General features: G+C 37.9%; 1 long non-coding RNA gene across 1 annotated transcript in view; it reads left to right on the plus strand.

Annotated features, from left to right (window-relative positions):
* The window catches only part of LOC144379207 (uncharacterized), a 38,497-nt gene extending 18,485 nt beyond the window's left edge, over positions 1 to 20,012 (plus strand). Inside the window, exon 3 of the long non-coding RNA XR_013441669.1 lies at positions 19,193 to 20,012. This is a non-coding gene — a long non-coding RNA (uncharacterized LOC144379207). The remainder of the gene's footprint in view (positions 1 to 19,192) is intronic.
* The last annotated feature ends 253 nt before the right edge of the window (positions 20,013 to 20,265 follow it).

A 20,265-nucleotide genomic window follows, 5' to 3' on the forward strand; every position in this document is an offset into this window, starting at 1 on the left:
AATGTGATTTCATCTGGGAACATCTGTTACAGTTTATAACATATTTTGCCAAGTCCTTGACCTTAATTTTATCATAGGCATCAGATGTTCCTTCACAGATTCTACTCTGCATCTTACTGAAGGAACATCAGTTATGCTTAAGTCTTGAGTAGTGTTAATCTGGCTCAAAAAATACGCCAGATTTGCTAACATGATCATTAAATGACTTCTTAATTAAGATTGTCAATACCACCAGTGATATAGTTCAGAGCTATTTTAGCATTAGAAATTACATAAACTACTCATTTACATTTTTATTTTTATACTTAATGCAAAATAAAAGTATTTTTGTCAAAGGCATCATACTTTTTCCAAATAAACATGGATTCTAAAATAATTCTGTGATACACGTATTAATTGACTAAATATACTGCCGTTTTATTTCTTCTAATAAAACAATATTCCCTTACTAATAATTATACTTACTTCTATTATTAATTTAGAAACCTGCTTCTTTGCACTGGAAATTTTATTTTTACGATTTCCTGGTTATAAGAGTTTAGTTTGGGCCATAAAAGGCCCCCAGTTTTTTGCTTACTTGAAACCAAGGAGATAGAGATAATTTTTTTTTAATCTTTGCCTTTACTATTTGTTCATTAAAAGAAAAAGTGCAGTCTTCTATGGTGAATTATTAAACCAAGGCAAATCTTTGATTCCAAGGGGAAGAAAGGATAATAAGCAAAGAGTAAACAAACAACCCATTAGACTCAGTGCACTTTGGTGCTTTGCCTCTCTGAGTCTCTATTTTCCAATCTGCAGATGATGGTGGAAAAGCATGAAATAGTCATCACCTTGTGAAATGTACTGCAAATGACTTGAGATAACAACAGTACAGCTCTTGACCAAGAGTTATAGTTGCCAAGAAGTATCTACTATTTGATGATTAATTTAATATGCAAAAATAAGTGACAGGTAAGAGGCTTCCCTAGGCTCATGCTATTTCATGATTGCATGTCAGAAACATTCATTTTATGTCACCTCATCCACTTTCCTTTACAGTGAGTCAGACAAATGTCCATAAGCATATTGGGCCTCCTGACGCTGTCTTCCTTCTTTCTGTTCCTGGCGCTGTATTGTTGGTCATAATCAGTCGTGTGTTTTTAGCATCTGGGGATCAAATGTTGATTTTCTCTCCCAATATGGTCTAGTTTTTTCAAATGAGCTTCCTATTGTAGCTTTTTTGATTAGCCTTGTCTCTGTTTCTTCTTAGAAGCCCTTGATTACTCCGGAAAGGAAACTTAAAAGTGTCATCAAATACATACCCTTACAAGAAATAATTTCAATATTTTGCAAAAGAAATTCCAGAAAGCATAGTGGAGGCATGCATTACCTATCTCTGATTCTTTCGCCCTATCGTATCACTATCTTCTCTGGTTCCTTTACCCCAGGCTGATCTCTGGCCTCCGCCTGTCTGTACTGGGTGCCTTGCTCAGCTACTTGGAATCTTCTGCCGCAATGGAGCTTAGAAAGTCCCAGCACCTTGCGGAGAGGGATGGAGGCGAGTGACAGAAGGAAGGAGAACAAATTTATCCATTTGCACTGTACTTTTCAAAAGTAAAAAAATGTGCCTCCAAAGAGGGCCTCTTACGTGCTCTCTTTATCTCTTTGTGGTCTGACTGAGGCAGGAACTACCATCTCCGAAAACACTGGGACTCATACGTGTTAAATGATCTGCTTAAGGTCACGCAGTTTGGAAGCATTTCAAATCAGTTTTAGTCTGTATCTTCCAAATGCAGCTCCAGGATTCTTTCCACTCGTTCATTCCAACATCTCTATTCTGGGACTATTATCAGAAGTGCCTGAACTTGTCTTTGGGAAATCCCGTCATTCACTCAAGTGCTTCATGAGGCGCTTTGATTGTGAAAACAGAAGAAATCCTAAAGCTTTGCTATGATGATAAATAAGAATGTTAACAGTCTATTAAAATAAGATGTAAGGATTTAGGAAGATATGTATACCCTCACCGTATCTTCTCAAAAGCAGAGTGAGTAATATTGCCAGAAGTTTCACCCATAACAGACAGGAGGAAAATAATAGCAGTAGACAGTTCTGTCTCTGGGATAGGTAAGTTTTTTTTCCCCCAGGAATGTAGAGAAAATGATGAGATTGTCTTAGGCTTAATGCTCCCTAATTTTCATTCCATACAAATAGCATAGTACCAACTGTGGACAAGATAGTAAAATCCCTTTTGAGAAGTGCAATGAAAAAGGTATGATTTTAGACTTTGGATCAAAGACTTTGAATTCAGGCTAACTAGAGCTCCTTGTAAGTTTGTGGCTAAAATGAAATAAAATAAGACAAAAGTTGTTACAGAGTGCCTTGAACATTTGTTACAAACAATTAAATAGGTATTTTTTGTTGTCAGATGAATGAAATCAAAGCATTCAGAAAATGCCCCTGGATTTCCAGGAAAGAAGAGCTTACTGGTTCACGATAGTCAAAATTAGTAATTTTAGCAATAAATAAGCATGCAGCATATTTTGGAAATTTTTTTTTTTTGTTAAAGTGGTCCTAAGCTCCAGATCACCTTATAATCATTTAGGAAGTAACAAACAAACAAACAAACATAAAAACAAAAACAAAAGAACCACAAAATATCAAGGCCTATTTCAGACCAGTTAAATCTGAATCTCCTGGGGTGGAGTCTGGGTTTGTTTGTTTGTTTTGTTTTTAAGATTTTATTTATTTATTTGACAGATAGAGAAAGAGTACAAGCAGGGGGAGTGGCAGGCTGAGGGAGAGGGAGAAGCAGGCTTCCCGCTGAGCAGGGAGCCCGATGTGGGACTCGATCCCAGGACCCTGGGATCATGACCTGAGCCGAAGGCAGCCTCTTAACCGACTGAGCCACCCAGGCGCCCCTGTTTGTTTTTGTTTTGTTTTGTTTTGTTTTTGTTTTTAGCTTACCAGGCCATTCTAACATGAGGCCACAGTTGAGGAATGTTGGTTTGTAACATCAATGGTCCTGAGTAGCAATCACAGAAAAGGTCTTTTGATGATGACTGTGACATACGTGTGTCTTTTTCAGTAATAATGGCCCATGGTGTACCCTCCTTTCCTTCTCATGATGGCCCTATTCATAATTTTTTAGTTTTCTGAAGAGGCTCTGAGGTGGACACATCAGCCTGCGGTGTCCCGAGCAATGGTAAGTGAAGTGTAAGAGAAGTCACAGGAGAGCTGGTCCAGAGCCCATGTCTTGCAGCTGGAGGGAGGAAACCAATGAGAAGCTTCTTACTTCTTGATTACAAGTTACTGTGACTGTTTCTTGTGTTTTCCTTGTCTCCCTGGGTCCTTTCCTTTCTCCTTTTTCTCTTTGCCTACCTTATTTACTCCTCTGTGCTGCTCAGTTTCTTATCTTCATTTTATTTTTTCTTTAGCTCTCTTTCTCAGAGAAAATACACTTGCTTGAGGATAAGAAAATGAAGCTGACATGCAATCGGTTGTCATTGACCCCTGGTTCTACCAGCTCCACTTGATGTTTGGCTCCGTAACCATTTTGGAGTGGCTTAGATATTTGTACAATTCCCAGCCATCCTAGATTCCCATAGCACACCCTAGCTTTTGCATTAATGTCCTGTGTGAGGAATACTTACCAAATGTTAGTTGGTTAAATTTTAGTGGTTATCCAATTTGTTGGTGTACAATTGTTCAAAATACTCTTAAGATCTTTTTTACTTCTGTAGAATCAGCAGTAGTGTCCCAATTCTCATTTCTCATTTTAGTAATTCGAGTCTTCTCTTTTTTCCTTCTTAGTTCACCTAGCTAAACGTCAATGTGTTAATCTTTGCAAAGAACCACGTTTTGATTTCATTCATTTTTGCTATTATTTTTCTATTCTCTATTTCATTGATCTCTGCTCTAACCTTTGTTATTTCCTTCCTTCTGCTAGCTTGGGGGTTAGTTTGCTCTTTTTCTAGTTCCTTAAGTTGTAAAATTAGGTTGTTGTTTTGAGATCTTTCTTGTTTTTTAATATAAACACTTACAGCTATAAATTTGCCCCTTAAGCACTGCTTTTGCTACATCCTGTAAGTTTTGGTAAGTTTTTTTTTTTTCATTTTCATTCATCTCTAAGTATTTTCTAATTTCACTTGTAATTTTTTTCTCTGATCCATTGGTCACTTAAGAATGCTTTGTTTAGGGATGCTTGGGTGGCTCAGATGGTTAAGCCTCTGACTTCAGCTCAGGTCATGATCTCAGGGTCCTGGGATAGAGCCCCCTGTCAAACCCCACAACATGTTCCGTGCTCAGTGGGGAGTCTGCTTCTCCCTTTCCCTCTCACTCTGCTCACCCCGACTCCTGCTCTCTCTCTCTCTCTCAAATAAATAAATAAAATCTTTTTTTTTTAAGTTTTTTTTTTAAGGGTAAAATCTTTTTTTTAAAAAAAGAATGCATTGTTTAACTTCCACAAAACTGTGAAATTTCCAATTTTACTTCTGTTTTTGATTTCTAACTTCCAAGATGGTGGGAAAAGTTACTCCCTATGATATCTGTCTTTCTGTATCTATTGAGACTTAATTTGTGGCCTAACATATGCTGTATCCTGGCAAAAGTCCTACATGCACTTGAGAAGAATGGGTTGTGCTATTGTTGTGTAGTCTTTTCTGTACATGTCTATCTATTGTATTGTTAAGTTCTCTATCTCCTTAATCATCTTCTGCCTGGTTGTTCTATCCATTACTGAGAATAGGGTATTGAAGTCTATAACTATTTTTATAGAACTGTCTATTTTTCTCTTTAATTTTGTCAGTTTTTACTCCATATATTTTGATGGTCTGTCATCAGGTGCATAAACAATTATAATTGTTGTATCTTCTTGCTGTATTGGAGTTTAAAAAATATATAATGCCCTTCTTTGTCTCATAATCTTATGATTTAAAGTCTGTTTGTCTGATATTAATGTAGCCATCTCTGCTCTCTTTGGTTACCATTTGCATGGAATATCTTTGTCCTTCCTTCCACTTTTGGTCTATTTGTTTCTTTGGTTCTAAGGTGAGTATCGTGTAAACTGAATATATGTGTGATGGAGCATGTGATTTTATCCGTTCTTCTAATCTCTGTCTTCTGATTGGAGAGTTTAATTCATTTACATTAGTAAAGTAATTACTGATAAAGAGGGACTTCTGACATTTCTTTTTTGTTTTCTCTATGCCTTATAACTTTTCTTGTCTTGAATTTTCTATATTACTGCTTTCTTTTGTTTAGTTGATTTTTTTGTTGTTGTTTAATATCTTTTCTCATTTTCTTTTGTTTATGTTCCATAGCTATTTTCCCTGTGGCTATCTTAGGGATTATATTTAACATTCTAAGGTTAAAACACACTAGTTTGAATTTATACCAGCTAACCTTCTATAACATAACCGTCTATAACATAACAGAAGAACATATAACCTTCTATAACATGAACAGAGTCATATAGAAACTCTGCTCCTTCATAGCTACATCCTTACCCATTTAGGTTGTTGATGTCACAAAATTACATCTTTATACATTGTGTGTCCAAAAACATAACCTAATAATTCTTTTGAATGCATTAGTCTCATAAATTATATAGAAATCAAAATTTGGAGTTACAAAGCAAAGTTATAGTGATACTAGCTTTTAGACTAATAATTGGGTTTTTTAAAATGAATTAGTCTCATAAATCATGCAGAAAACAAAAAGTGAAGTTACAAACTCCACAGTTGTTAAAAGAATAAAGTTTTTATAATTGCCCTTGTATTTTCCTTTATTGAGATCTTTATTTTGCCATATAGCGTTGAGTTATTATCTGGTGTCTTGTCATTTCATCCTGCAGGACTCCTTTGAACATTTCTTGCAGGGCAGATCTAGTGGTAATGAACTAGATCTGGGAATATCTTAGTGTCTCCCTCACTTTCAAAGGACGATTTTGCCAGATGTAGGATTCTTGATTGACAGTTGTTTTCTTTTAGCACTTTGAATATATCAGTACACTGCCTGTGACCTCCAAATTTTGTGGTAAGAAATCTGCTGACAGTCTTATTGAAGATCTCTTGCCTCTCTCTTGTGCTCTCAAGATTCTCTTTTTGTCTTTGTCTTTCTAAAGTTTGATTACAATATGTCTCAATATGGGCCTCTTGCAGTTCATCTTACTTAGAGTTGGTTGAGCTTCTTGGATGTTTATATTCATGTATTTCATCAAATTTGGGAAGTTTTTAGCCACTGTTTCTTTATATATTCTCTATGACCCTATAACTTTTTCTTTTCCTTCTGGGACTCCCACAATGTGTATGTAGGTCCACTTGATAGTGTGCTATAGGTCCCTTAAGCTCTATTTACTTTCCTTCGATCTTTTTTCTTTCTCTTCCTTAGACTTCATAATTTTCATTACCTTAAGTGTGCTGATTCTTTCTTCTGCTTACTCAAATTTGCCTTTGAATTCCTCTAGCAAAAAAATCATTTTGATCATTGTACTTTTCAGCTCCAGAATTTTGTTTTGGTTTCTTTTTAGGTTTTTTTCTTTATTGATATTTCCATTTGTTCATGTGTATATATATAGATATAGATATAGATATAGATATAGATTTTTTTTTTTACTTGCTCCACATCTTCTTTAGTTCTTTGAGTATCTTTAAGATGGTTGTTTAAAAGTCTTTGCCTAGTATATCTGCCATCCATTCTTTTGCAGTGACAGCTTCTATTGATGGATTTTTTTCCTTTAAATGGGCCATACCTTCTTATTTCTTTGTATGCCTTATGTTTTTGGATGAAAACTAGAAATTTGAATCTAAAAATGTGGAAACTCTGGAAATTAAGCTGTCCTCCTTTCCCAAGATTTGTTGAGTTTTTTTGTTGTTGCTGTTTGATTGCTGTAGACTAAAAAGTTATAATGATACTAGCTTTTAGTATCAGCCTGAGATGTAAACATAAGGTCATTTCAGGTCTTTTCTGAGTCTTTTGCTGGTCATGGGTGGTTAGTTTCTATTATCTCCTATATTTGCAGTTATTTTGAATGTCCTAGTCTTTAATGTCTGGCTCCCCAAAAGAGGGAAATAAAAAAATGAAGGGGCAGGGAAATGGGGATGAAGTACAACAATAATGGCTGCTACCTCTTTGTCTGCATCTGTATGATCAGGAACAGGAACCAGTGGTCAGAGCATAGATCCCTAATATTTGGAGGACAGGGTCTATTTTGCCCAACTTGACTCCCACAGACTGTGTGTAAGCTGCTCCGGGAACATGTGCAATGCTTGCCATGCGGCTGGGAGGGGGATGGGGAGCTGCTACTGTGCTAAGAGTTGAAACAGACTGAAAATAACCACAATTTACTGTCCATGCCTTCCTTTGGAAGTTGCAAGCTTTCCAGAGAGTCCATCAGACAGATTCTGCCAGTGTAGTTGTTGTGTAGGTGTGAAGACAGATTCCTGGCGCTTCTTATTCCACCATCTTCCCAGAGTCCCATGAATGGCTAATTTTTAATCATCTCGATAAGGGTCATTTTTTATTAATTTAGCTTCCTAATAACATGATTAGTCTGAAATTTCAAGGAAGGAACACTTTTCAAAAGAGATTTTTGATCATCTTAGAGTCCTTTGTTCCGTCCTCATTGTCCAAAAGCAAAGTATGTATTGGAGAACAAATCTCACAAGAGACTTTTAACCTTTTCCCTGTGACCTGACACGCTCAAATTTCAACATTCATATGCAAGCATTATGCACTAGAGATGGTCACAAATAGCTTCCACCAAATTTCCTTCCTTTAATGTTTAAATTTATGTCAATACCAGTGTCTGAGCAGTATACAGTTTTTCTTCTCTTTAACTCAACAATTAAGCTCAAGATCAATTCCAGACACTCCGTGGCTCTTCCAGGTCATGTTGGGGCTGTAAATAGGAGAGGAAAATATTTCTGCTTCAATGGAGATTTTTTCCTAAGGATGCAGCTCCGTTTCTCAATCCACGTTGAATGAGACATTATGCATTTAATAGTTCATTCATTAATCTATAGTCTGAGTTCTTGTTTCCACTAGCACTTTTTAAGACCCTCATCACAGTCTAGTGAGTCTGATTTCTTAAGGAAACCTCAGGCTATTGGGTGAGAAAAACATTTTCGATCAATTATATTAAGGCACAGTTAAGTGAGATATTACAGAGCACAGAAGGGGAAAGGACAAATGCTGCTCGGAAGAGTCAGGAAAGGACATCACAGGGATGATGCCTGATCTCAGACTTCAAAGATAATTAGGAGTTAATGAGGCAAAGAATATGAAAACAGTAAAATAAGCAAAGGGAACAGCATATGCAATGACACGTTGGCATGTTCAGAGACGTGGAATTCAGAATGCTATCAGGATGTTTATAGAAAGAAGGGGTGGGTGGAAGGAAGATTCTGAAAGCTAACTTTAGATTTTTAGGTCCTCTGACCTAAAGACATTGGACTTGATTCTGTAGGCAATAGAGCATAAATAAAGGGAATTTTAGAGCAGAGTGTGGTTTGTGAGTATTTGCTTTTCGGAAAGTTATTTCTAACAGCACACAGAGGATTAATTAGGCACTAGTAGCAAGAAAAGTAGTGCAAGAAAGAAATGTCCTCAGCCTTGGAGAGAAGATGGAGAAGAGGATTCATGCTTGAGAGACCTTTATGACATATTATTGACAGAGCTTGCTATTGGTTGGGCTTAAAGTGTAAAGGAGTTTGCTTAGGAGAAGGTTAACTTTGAAGTAGCTGAGGTCACTAGAGGTACTGAACAGGTCACTATAAATTCAGACTTGCTGTTTGAGAGACAGTTGAAATCATTTGTATGTATGAGGTAAAGGAGAGTATAGTTGGAATGGAAAGATAAGTTAGCCAAGAGCAAAACTCCAGTGGCAGGGTTTCCATTTCAGATCTTAGCTAGGTCTTAGTAGACTCTACATGTTCAGAGTTTAGTGGGATTTCTGCAGGTTTGTCGGGATGACTTATCTTCTGAGTCCTCTTATATTAATCTATATTACATATCTTTTGAATTTCTGGGCAAAGATTGGGCCTAATTAGTAGTATATTACAGCAGTCCCACCCCCCTCCCTTATCCATGGGGGATACGTTCTAAAATCCCCAGTGAATGCCTGAAACCATGGATAGTACGGAATCCTACATATGCTGTGTTTTGTCCTATACACACATACCTATGATAAAGTTGAACTTATAAATTAGACACAGTAAGAGGTTACAACAATAAGTAATAAAAAATTAAATAGTAACAATGTACTATAAGTACTGTACGCACCTTTCCTCTTGTCGTGATCATATCAGATGATAAAATGCCTATGTGATGAGATGAAGTGTGGGGAATGACGTAGGCACCGTGACGTAGCGTTAGGCTACTACTGACCTTCTGATGATATACCAGAAGGAGGATCATCTGCTTTTGGACTGCAGTTGAGCTCGGGTAACAAAAACCATGGAAAGTGAAACCATGGATAAAGGGGAACTACTATATTCTTTTTTCTAGTTATTTTTTAAAAGAGTAAAGTATTAAAGCAGCAGTGATTTGTTTCTTATTAAGAAGAACTGATCATCATTTTTACATGTTTACTAGAAGAGAAGCGCGATGATAAGTGTTATAATCACAATCCTATGAAGTAAGAACCATTCATAGCCTCATAGTACAGAGGAACATAAAGCTGAGAGAGTTTAATAATTGGGATTCCAGTTCAGGTTCCATCTCTCCAAATCCCACGCTCTAAGCCTGTGGTTTCAAAACATGACTGATGCTTACATTCACCCCCCAGAGATTTTGACTTAATCGCCTCAAGTGAAGCTCAGGCATTGGTTCTAAAAGCTCCCCTGGCAATTCTAATTGCAGCTAGAGATTCAAACTGCTGCTTCACATCTTATTACTTTCCTTCCTTCTGTTTGGGAAGATGCCACACTATCACACTATCTCCATGCTCCCCCTGGAGCTCAATGCAGATGGTGCCCCACAGAGATGTATAGTTTGGCAGCTGGGCCTCAACGCATATTCAGTCTCTGAAAAAAAAACCCTTCAAATCCAAGAGTTTTAATAAGTATAATTAATTGGAATCCTTTGTTTATATGAAGCCAATCAGAGCCTGGAAAGGTTTTCTAACTCTTTAAGGATTATGTGATAGTTTTTAACAACTTCAGAGATCCTATAGATGTATCAAGAATTACCGTAATAGATATATTTATTTGATTGATCATACATATAATCAGTAGAATCACAACTACAAAACTGGGTAAAATGCTTTAATTTCTGAGATGGAGAACAACATTGTGGTATTACTATTCAGAGCAATATTACTAGGGGAAGGTAGAATCATATGGCCATCGAAGTAAGGAAGTTCGAATAAGCTGCCATTCTTAATTCTTACAGTTTTCTTACTATTTTTGAAAAACCTTTGACTTCATTTACTCTTGTGAGGACTTCACAGAGCTCCTTACCAACTCAAAGTGGTCTGATCTCTTGGAAAACAGCAACAAAAGCAAGGGAGGGGCAGGATGGAGGTAGGCTAAGAGTGTAGATGGAATAGGCTTTGCCGTGATACTGGGTGGGTACAGTGTCATCCTCAGATGCCACCCAGGAGATTCCTGAATGCAGGCAGTGGGAACGGGACCAGAACAATACAAACATTAGTTCTTATAGAAAGAGAATGGGCACTGGAGACAGTCCGGTCCATTCTTGCCTGGTAACTTCACTAGCTGCGTGACCTTGAGCAAAATCATTAACCTCTCCGAATTTCAGTTGCTCTTCTATAAAAGGAGATGGTGATGCCTTCCTCCCAGGGCTTATATGAACTATGGAATGTGACAGTACCTAGCTCAGAGCCTCTTTATTGATTTCTCTTCCACATTGGCCTTGGCTGAAGGACAGTGGTAACAAAAGCAGATAGTGCAAGGGAATGGCAGCCGAGGTGGCAGTAAGTCAAAGGCCACGAGGTGCCAACGAGGTGGGCTGGACATGGAGCACCGCTGCGAGATTTGAAGCCTCCAGTATGGCCACAGTCGCATACGATCAGTTCCATCTGTTTGCCGAAAAGGAACCACCACTGTAAGGCCATACTCTCCTACCCACCAGGGAATAATTCAGCGCGGCCTGCTTTCAGCAGGTCAGCTCGGTACCCTGTAGGGTCTCCTCAGAAAGAGCACAGGCTATAGTCATTTCGTTTTATAATGCTGCTGCTCGAGTTTTCATTTAATTAAGAAGACTGACCTTTAGAAAGAGAGTTTATTTTTTTTCTTCCTCTAGCTTAGCTTACTATGATTCTAATGGAAGCCGAAAATCTGATGGTAAAGAGTGCCAAGTTTGCACTGATAAGGCTAACACATTGTTCCTATCCTTACAGAGAAATTAAATAAGCATAATTATAGATGCATAAGCCAAAATCCCTTCCAGATAAACCCGACCTCAAGTAGATGAGAAGGTGGGGACCATAGGAAATGAAAGATAAGCCCTAGAGGAATGTATACCAAAAAAGAAATATACCAAAGAACTGAGGCCCCCAGAACACATCTCCTTGTAATTAGCCTTTATCCCAAGCAAATTAAAGTCAGCTTCTTACCGAATCCTTTAAACCTCTGGAGATGGAGAAGTAGCTACTTCAAGGCTCTGTTATGTACAGCACTTGGGCCACACGAACCGGTGAGCAAGGGGACAATGACCTGTCAGAGTGACTGCAATAGGACTGCAACACTGCGCACTCCGAATTTGCCAGTGGTTGATGATGTCGTGCTCTACAAGGTTAGCAAGAAGATGGGGACCTTCAAGCTCCACTGGAGTCTGGAGAAAACTCTGGCATTTGCTCTGCCCTGGATTTATCCACACATGCCCACGAGCCCGTCTCTACTTAGGAGAGCTCATGAGCTTCGGCCCTGACCCTATGATCGCAGCCCCTGCTGCTGTGTGTGTGGGTTCTTTATTTTTGGTGCCCTTTCTCCTTTTTGCTAGAGAATATATCGGTCTTTCCAGAGACCAATGAGAATGAGATGGTGTTACCAACACAGACTGCCTGACTCTCAGCCATGTCCTGACTGTGTCTGGTGGCCACCTGAATGCACGGTCGTCATTCAGCGTACAACCCCACACCAATGACAACTCTTTAGGGGGGTGATGGGCTTATGCCCCTGGAGTTCACGACTTGCTTCCCAGTTTCACCCCATCGGTAAGCAACCTTTCTTTAATCAGCTATCATTGGTTTACTGACAGATTAAACAAAACAATATGATGTTTACTCAAACTAAGGCTTTGGTCCCAAGGAATTCTGGTTTGTGTCTCCCCGACTGTAAGCACTTTTACTTCTGGTCCTTTTAAAGGTTGTAAAATATCATTCAATACAAAATGGAGCAAAGAGATAGAGAAACAAAATATGAATGGGATCTTTGAATAAATGCTAATAGGTTAAATCCTAAATCACGTTATTATGCCCCCTAGTTTTCTCTCAGTGTTAGTATCCATAGTAAATCGGCTTTACTTTCCCAGGCACATTTGCGCCGCGTGAGAAGTGAGACTATTTCTCATGCTGCTAATTTAATAGCCTGGCTCCGGGCATTGGCATCACCTTAAATGAAGAAAAGGTCAAGAAAGTATGAGACAATAAGCAGCATTTGTACTTACAGCATCTCTTTCTACCTTCCCAGGGGCCTTCCCAGCCTTGGATATTTTTAGTCCATTATACACGAATTCAGTGCAGGTCACAGAATTTACCACATGCATGAGTGAACTCAAGGAAAGGAGTGTTACCAACAAAATTGCTTTTGTGTTCCTACGGGCGTCTATCGCTAGACATGCACGTGCACGCACACACAAACACATGCATATGTTCTCATGTTAACATAGCCAAGAAATAAAAGGCATTTTTCAACTTTAAGCTCCAGTATATAACAGAGCCCTTCTCACCTCAGCTCATTATATACCGTAAGGGAAATGTGAAGCCAAACAGCAGACCTGTAAGACCTGTCCGCGACTCCTTCTAACAGCAGAGTCTGACTATTTTTATGTGAGCTGGCATGGCATTTACGTGTATTCTCACATAAGATAATAGCAGTCATTGCACACATCGGAGAGGAAATAAAATCCATCCACAAGGAGAATACTAGGTGGAGGGGGTGCATGTCCTTAATAAAGGCTGTGGGGAGAATCCTACAAAGGCTCTCACTTCTATTTTTAGTATGACAGATGTTCTCTGATAGAAGGATTTTTCTTTTTTCTTTCTTACCTATATATATATTTTTTCAGATATTGACAACACCCGCAATATTTTCTCCCGTTGATGTTATGATCCACGTGGCCAGTTTAACACAATGCCTGTCAGTTGTCCAAATCCTCCCGGGGAAAGGCAGTTTCGCACACACCTCCTTAGGTATCATCCTCTCTCTTACTTCTTTTTCCAGATAACAGCCATCACTGCTGCCCTAAACTAGTAACACTAGACTCTTCCCCAGGGAGCCAGCTACAGCTATTTAAAATACACCTTGGGGTGACATCTTTGCTATCAAGAAGGGCTCTTAATAGAAGGCAGTCATTTCTTAAGAGAATGTTGGCCTTGAGTGCACAGGACAGAATCGGGGTTTGTGTAGCATTGTACATGAAGGTCAAGAGGATCTAATCTGGAAAGACAGTGACATTCTTTTCTTTAGCATCTGATTGTTACTAGACTAATAATACCCGGGGAGAGGGGAAAATACGAAAGAGGCCCTATTTTCCTTCCTTGGTAATGACTGCTTGTGACCTTGAGCATCTTATAGATGGACGCATAGCTGGAAATCTGATTCAAAAATAAATTTTTCTTGATTATTTTTTGAATTAATATCTGAATTATTCTTTTCTAAAAATACATGTTCCATTTTCAATCTCCGTTCTCTTCTCTAGTCCTTCTTGCTTAAAAAAGAGACACCGTGGCTTCATCTCTTAATTGAATTCGTACCACTGCTCTTGGCAAAGAGAGATGGAAAGAGAGAGATATACCAGTGGCAGAATGTCAGGTGTGACAAGATGATACCAGCATAAGGTGTAGTGACAAGGAGAGGGAAAGAAAGGCCCATGGTCAAAGGGAGGTAGAGCTAAGGAGGATAATAGGATGGAACAGAGCAGAAAAGTTCGCACAGGTTTTTTTTGTTTTGTTTTGTTTTTCTAGCAAGTTTGTGTCACATGATTGGCAGGTACTGTCTTCAGTGCTGTGCTAGAAAGGGCTATAAAACCCAGAGGACCTCACAAAGGCAAGAAGTACTTGTCACAGCTCCCTGCTGCTATTTCTTCGCATGACGGAGGGAAGAGTGTATGTGCCTGCCTACCTCCCCCACTAGGCCACCGGAGCAAATGGTCTTTGGTTTACTCACCTCTATTTTCCCAGAGCCAGCAGAGAGCCTGGCGCATGATAATCACCCAACAAATGTTTCTTAAATTGCGTGTTTGAAAATCGAATCAAAATGAGTTGTTCTTCTAGAACTCTAGAGGTAAGACGGCATAGATGAAGACCCCAGATTCCAAGGCCTGGGGCTTACCCCCAGAGGGGTCTTGCATTTGATAAGAATGTTTTCTGTAGGCTTGGCCAGGGGCTATGGGAAGAAAGTTTACTTGTTATTCAACGTCAGGAAATAGACACAAAGCGTTAAAGAGATAACACAGGAATTTGTGCCGGGAAGAGAGGACATCGAGGAGAGTAGAGCAGTCTACTTCTTGTGCAGGGGTTTGGGAAAAGACAGGTGCAAGAAGACCACCATATGAAGAGAGATCCTGAGAAACTCACAGAGATTCCTTAGTGAAAGAATAACTTGGGCTGTACAAACGTGTAGCCGTCAATTTCAGAGGCCAAAAACACCTGCCTACATATCCATGGCCACTTATATTGTAGAAATTGCTAAAAAGAAAGAAAAAAAAGAAATTAACAGGTTTGAAGTGGATGTTTGTATAATCTATGATTGTGAATGGGAGGAGAGGGGTGCAGGCGGACATAAGGAGGGTGTTGAGAGGGGGAGATTTAAGTCAGATCCATATATTTCACAATGCGGCACCATCTTTTACTTCTCCAAATTTTTCTTCCAGTCTTGCCAGTGTCTGTATATTTGCTTCTACCTATATTCAATTATAGTCTTCAATTTATGCCATTTTGCTATTTCACCCCCTATGCCATATTTTAAAAAATCTGCCCCTCCTTTTTTGAAATACAGATTTGCACTAACATGAAACTATAAAAGCATTGGTCTGGATTTTTCAAATATAGAGTTGTTTTTTTTTTAAAGATTTTATTTATTTATTTGTCAGAGAGAGAGAGCACAAGCAGGGGGAGCCACAGGCAGAGGGAGAAGCAGGCTCCCCTCCGAGCAAGGAGCCCAATGCGGGACTCGATCCCAGGACTCTGGGATCATGACATGAGCCGAAGGCAAACGCTACACCAACTGAGTCACCCAGGCGTCCCATACATAGAGCGTCTTAATTGTAGAGCAATCTTATAATCGTATTTATGCTTATCTCACAGAGTGTAGATAGTCAAATGAGCTCTGGCCGCTTTACTATTAATCTATACCAGGAGGACAGCAACATGATTAGTGGGATTTTGGCATTCTCTGTGGATTTGTCTGGCATTCAAGTAACTGAAGTCATCAGCTTCTGGATCACAATTTCAGAAAATGAAATAGCTCCTAGTTTTAAAGCCACACATTTGTTCTTTATCCTAGCTCCATCCATTTCATCAAGTTGTTCATTATCAACTGGCTTCTGATTGAAAAGTATGACTTGGAAAATATTAAGTAAAAATTATTTTCTCCCAGTTAATTTGTGCTCTGCCTGGTTTTAGTTTTTAGGAAAAAAAGGTTTGAAAATTATTTTGCATTTAATCAATATTCTTTCTCAAATGGAAACAGAAAACTATTCTTTTTGGCTTACGGCAGATTTTTAACTTTTTAACAATGGAATTTAGCCTCAGAGTTAATATTTTGAATGAATGATTCTTATTCCTAATTTTTCTCATAGATAATATTAAGTATTTTATTAAACATTTTTAAAAGACAGAACCCACTTCAGCAAATATTTACATTTTTTAAAACAACAATATAATTTCCTTAAATAGCTGTTCTCATTTTTTTGGTATGGTCTGTTTGACATAAATCTTTCCTTTCTTTATCTTCATTTGTGAAATGATCATTATTATTGCCATTAGTATTTTTAACTCATTTTCATGTGAAAGCTCCCATCGATTCTCATAGGATCCATGACTTTTACATTCTGTGAACAGAAATGAATGACTACATAAATATGCATTTATGCAAGTTAATATTTAAAAATTTGTTGACAGCATCTCTCTGAGCGCCAACATTTCTGATGAGTATCTCTGTTCGGCACTGAGACCAGAGCATCACTGTAGACCTGATTTCAGAATCAGGGAATGAATAAAAAACTATTTTGCCTTTTCTATACCCACAGTTATTTAGGACAAAGCTCTGTGCTAGTGTGTCATGTCTTATTTGAACAATATTAAATAAGTGGAATTGATACTTAAAATTTTTTTAACTTCTAGACTTTAGTCTTGAGAAGCCAATACCTAATCTAATTATGGCATGAAAAACAATTCAAGCACATTTTGCATTAAATTCGAATATGGAAAAGTAAACTCATGGGAAGAAGAGCCACTGTAAATAGTCTAAAAGCCCAGAAAACAAATGTATCAGAAGAAGTAGTTCTCTTCTGATTCCTCAAAAATTTTTTTCTAGTTCAGTATTTTGTTTTTTTTACAAAGATCTCTCATATATTTTCTGTTGCTGGATACTCAATTTGTGACTGTGTTGATTTTCTTTCTAGGGTAAAGCCCAAATGTCACAATCTTACAATAGATGAATATACTCTATAATTGATCATTTGAGAAGTAATCAATTAATAATGGATTTTATTAATAGAATATAGGTCTACTAAGCTCTGACTATATTTATAGATCTATGTGAGGTATCATATAATATATAAAAGGTATAGCCAATGGTCTTTGTCTGAAGAAGCTGCTCATTTTGAGAAGAGAAAGCTGATTTATATGGACTATAACACAAAGTAATATGAACAACAACAGTGTTTAGGTACAGGGCAGGCAAGATCTATGTTGTGTCCCACACGGTGAGGCAAGCCATGGGACTTAAGTTGTTTCTGTAAGAAGAAGTATGCTTTGTATAGATGGGGAGTGGGCTGGAGAATATTTTGGCCTGAAAGAATAGTAAGAATGTGGGAGGAGTGATATGAATGTGGGTGACGGGTTTGGGGAGCTGTTTGCATTAGTACTTGGAGCAGAGGATGTGATGTACATACACATGTGCAGAGGAAGATGGGAGTATAGGGGAGTATTGGAAAGAGGTAGTGGATGATTATGGAAGGCAGGAGGGTCAGTTGGACCTTGAACTTTATTGTGAACTCTATTCTATAGATAGTACTGAAACTCTTAAGGACTTCTGAGCTAAACAATTGGCTCAGACGAAAAAGTTTTTTGGAATATTAATCTGACACTGTTTTGCAGATTGCTTTTGAAAAGGAAGAAGAGAGAGCTCAGTGAGGAAAGTATTTAATACTCAAGGCACAATGGATACAAACCAAAAATAGTATGGTGGAATGAAAAAAGATAAAAATTCTAAGCAGTGGTTTTAGATTTTTAGTTCAAGGCAAAGCGGAGGGCTATCTTATGAGATTTGTCTGCTGTTTTTAAAGGCAGCTTCCCCATTTTCTTTCTGCCAATCTACCTGTTTATATTCTGACCTGATACTCTGATAGAGAATGTATTTTGGGATTGTTCTCTGTCTTTCATCCTCATTACAAAGGATTGGCCCAGTGATTGGGATGCCTGTAAAACTCTTAAGCCAGTGTGAGGACAAAGAATCGAGCTTGGATGAAGGAAAATAGATCTGTCTGTCTGGATGTTGCAAAATATTCCATTTTTAGTGATCTTTAAACCCATTGGTCCACATAGATTATAATTTACTTCCACAAGTTTGTGAAATTCAAGAGCTCCGAAGCGAGGCTACCTGTGTTTAATCCTAGATTTACCCTATTTTATTGGTGGCTTTGGACAAATGAGAATTTTTTATTCTTCGACTTTGTACTTCTAGCTTCTGTCATGGCCTTATCTAATAGTGTTTGAGAAAAGGCACAAAGAAGTGTATAGTGAATAGAATGCTGACTTTAACATGTCATTAAATCTTAAAGAAGACCTGTAATAACCTATCTCTCCTACCCCAAAGCTTTCCATAATTAACCAACATCTAAGTATGAGCCAGCAGGTACTTGCTGATACAACGAAGTGTGTGTTGACAGGAAAAGCTAGGTTTCGGTTGATCAATGGAAAAAAGTACTCAACTCTGCTTGCTTCTTGCAGCTACTAGAAGCTAGAGCTAGTTGTGCTGTGGCCTGTGTTGATGGTTTCAAGAGGCACAAGGCCTCCAGGCAACCAGTTGGTAGGGTCAGTGGAAAATATGGGAAATTATAGGTTACTTGTATGTAGAATTTATTTTTACAGGAAAGAGAGGCTAAGTAGTTCAGCCATAGAGTTTATAGAAAATAGTCTGAAATCTCTTATTAGAGTGATTTTGTAGTATAAATCTATGATAGTTGATTTTTGTGGTTTTGAAAGGTACTCTTTTTTTTTTTTAAGATTTTGTTTGCCTATTTGACAGAGAGAGACACAGTGAGAGAGGGAACACAAGCAGGGGGAGTGGGAGAGGGAGAAGCCGGCTTCCCGCCGAGCAGGGAGCCCGATACGGGGCTCAATGCGGGGCTCGATCCCAGGGCCCTGAGATCATGACCGGAGCCGAAGGCAGACGCTTAACGACTGAGCCACCCAGGTGCCCCTTGAAAGGTACTCTGTAAAAGCAGCAATGAGCTCAAAAAACACAAATGCATGCAAAATTTAAAAATAAGTACTACCTTTGCACTTCTCTAGAAAGTTAATGATTAGTGATGAATTGCACGAATTATTTGTCAACATTAATCATTCTTCACGAGGGCTGTGGTGATGTCACTTGACACTTGAAAAACAGAAATCCGCTGAATAAGCATTTGCATCTACTTCAAAAGCTACTAATTATTTTAAGAAGACTTTTTAAAAAGAAGAATTTTACATGTGGAACTGCAGAAGGCACATGTTCACATCACTGCATGTCATTTTTCATTCAGATCAAAGAATTATTCTTATAAATTTCACTCATTTTTTAAAAGATTTTATTTATTTATTTAGAGCGCCCATGCAAGTGGCGGGGGGGCAGTGGAAGAAAGAAAGAGAGAGAACCTCAAACAGACTTCACTGAGCACATATCCTGACGCCGGGCTCAGTCTCACAATCCTGAGATCATGACCTGCTTTGAAATCAAGAGTTGGTCATTCAACTGACTGAGCTAACCCAAGTGCCCCAAATTTCATTCATTTTTAATTTCAAGTTTTCTTATGCATGTATGAAAAGTGTTTGCATGTTTGTTCCATTAACAGAAAAACTTGACATTGTTAAATGATGTCAGTATTATATCAGTGGCATCTGATTCCAAAGAGAAAGTGAATTAATCCCCCAAATAATTCATTTTTTGACTCAATTCATAGAATTTAAGTAATGCTTTGGAACTTGATTGAATAAAAGGTGAAATATTTCACAATTACAGATGCTATTGCTAATTTTTGAAAACGAAACTTCTGATTTGGGTTGCATTTGTTTTGAAATTTTGGAAATCTTTAGCTAAAGGATTCAATGAATAGAGTGCCAAAATTTTTCAACTTCTGGAACTTTAGTGAATTGCAAGTTATTGAAAATAAAGCAAAAAAGACATATTGAAATATATCCCTACAGAAACAAAGAGGAATGGAAGAACTTAAACACAGAAAGCAAAAAGCGTATAGAATTTTATACTGAAGTCACATAATTGTGTTCTGTGATATCTTGACTTTTGTAAAAATCTTTGAGTGAAGCTCATAGTTTTAATTGGATTCGTGTCCACTTTGAGAAGACCTTTGATTTTTGTGGCAACTATATTTTGCTAATAATTCAAATAAATCATGAATAAAAATCATTTGATGAGTTTTGACTTATAAACATATTTGTCTAAAACAGTAAGTTGAATGGAGGTAAATGATGGTACTTATGAAAATATTTGACCTAAAATACTTATGCATTTTAATTGAAAATTGAATTGAGGATATTCTTTTCACACAGTTTGCTCTAAGATTACCGGGTATCTCAACACCTGCAGCAAGAGGATATATAATAAAAACTGTTACGTTCTACAGGGGGAAGTTAATAGAAGATATCAACAAATAATTTCA

The sequence above is a fragment of the Halichoerus grypus genome, chromosome 10, assembly GCF_964656455.1.
Source record: "Halichoerus grypus chromosome 10, mHalGry1.hap1.1, whole genome shotgun sequence".
NCBI lineage: Eukaryota > Metazoa > Chordata > Mammalia > Carnivora > Phocidae > Halichoerus > Halichoerus grypus.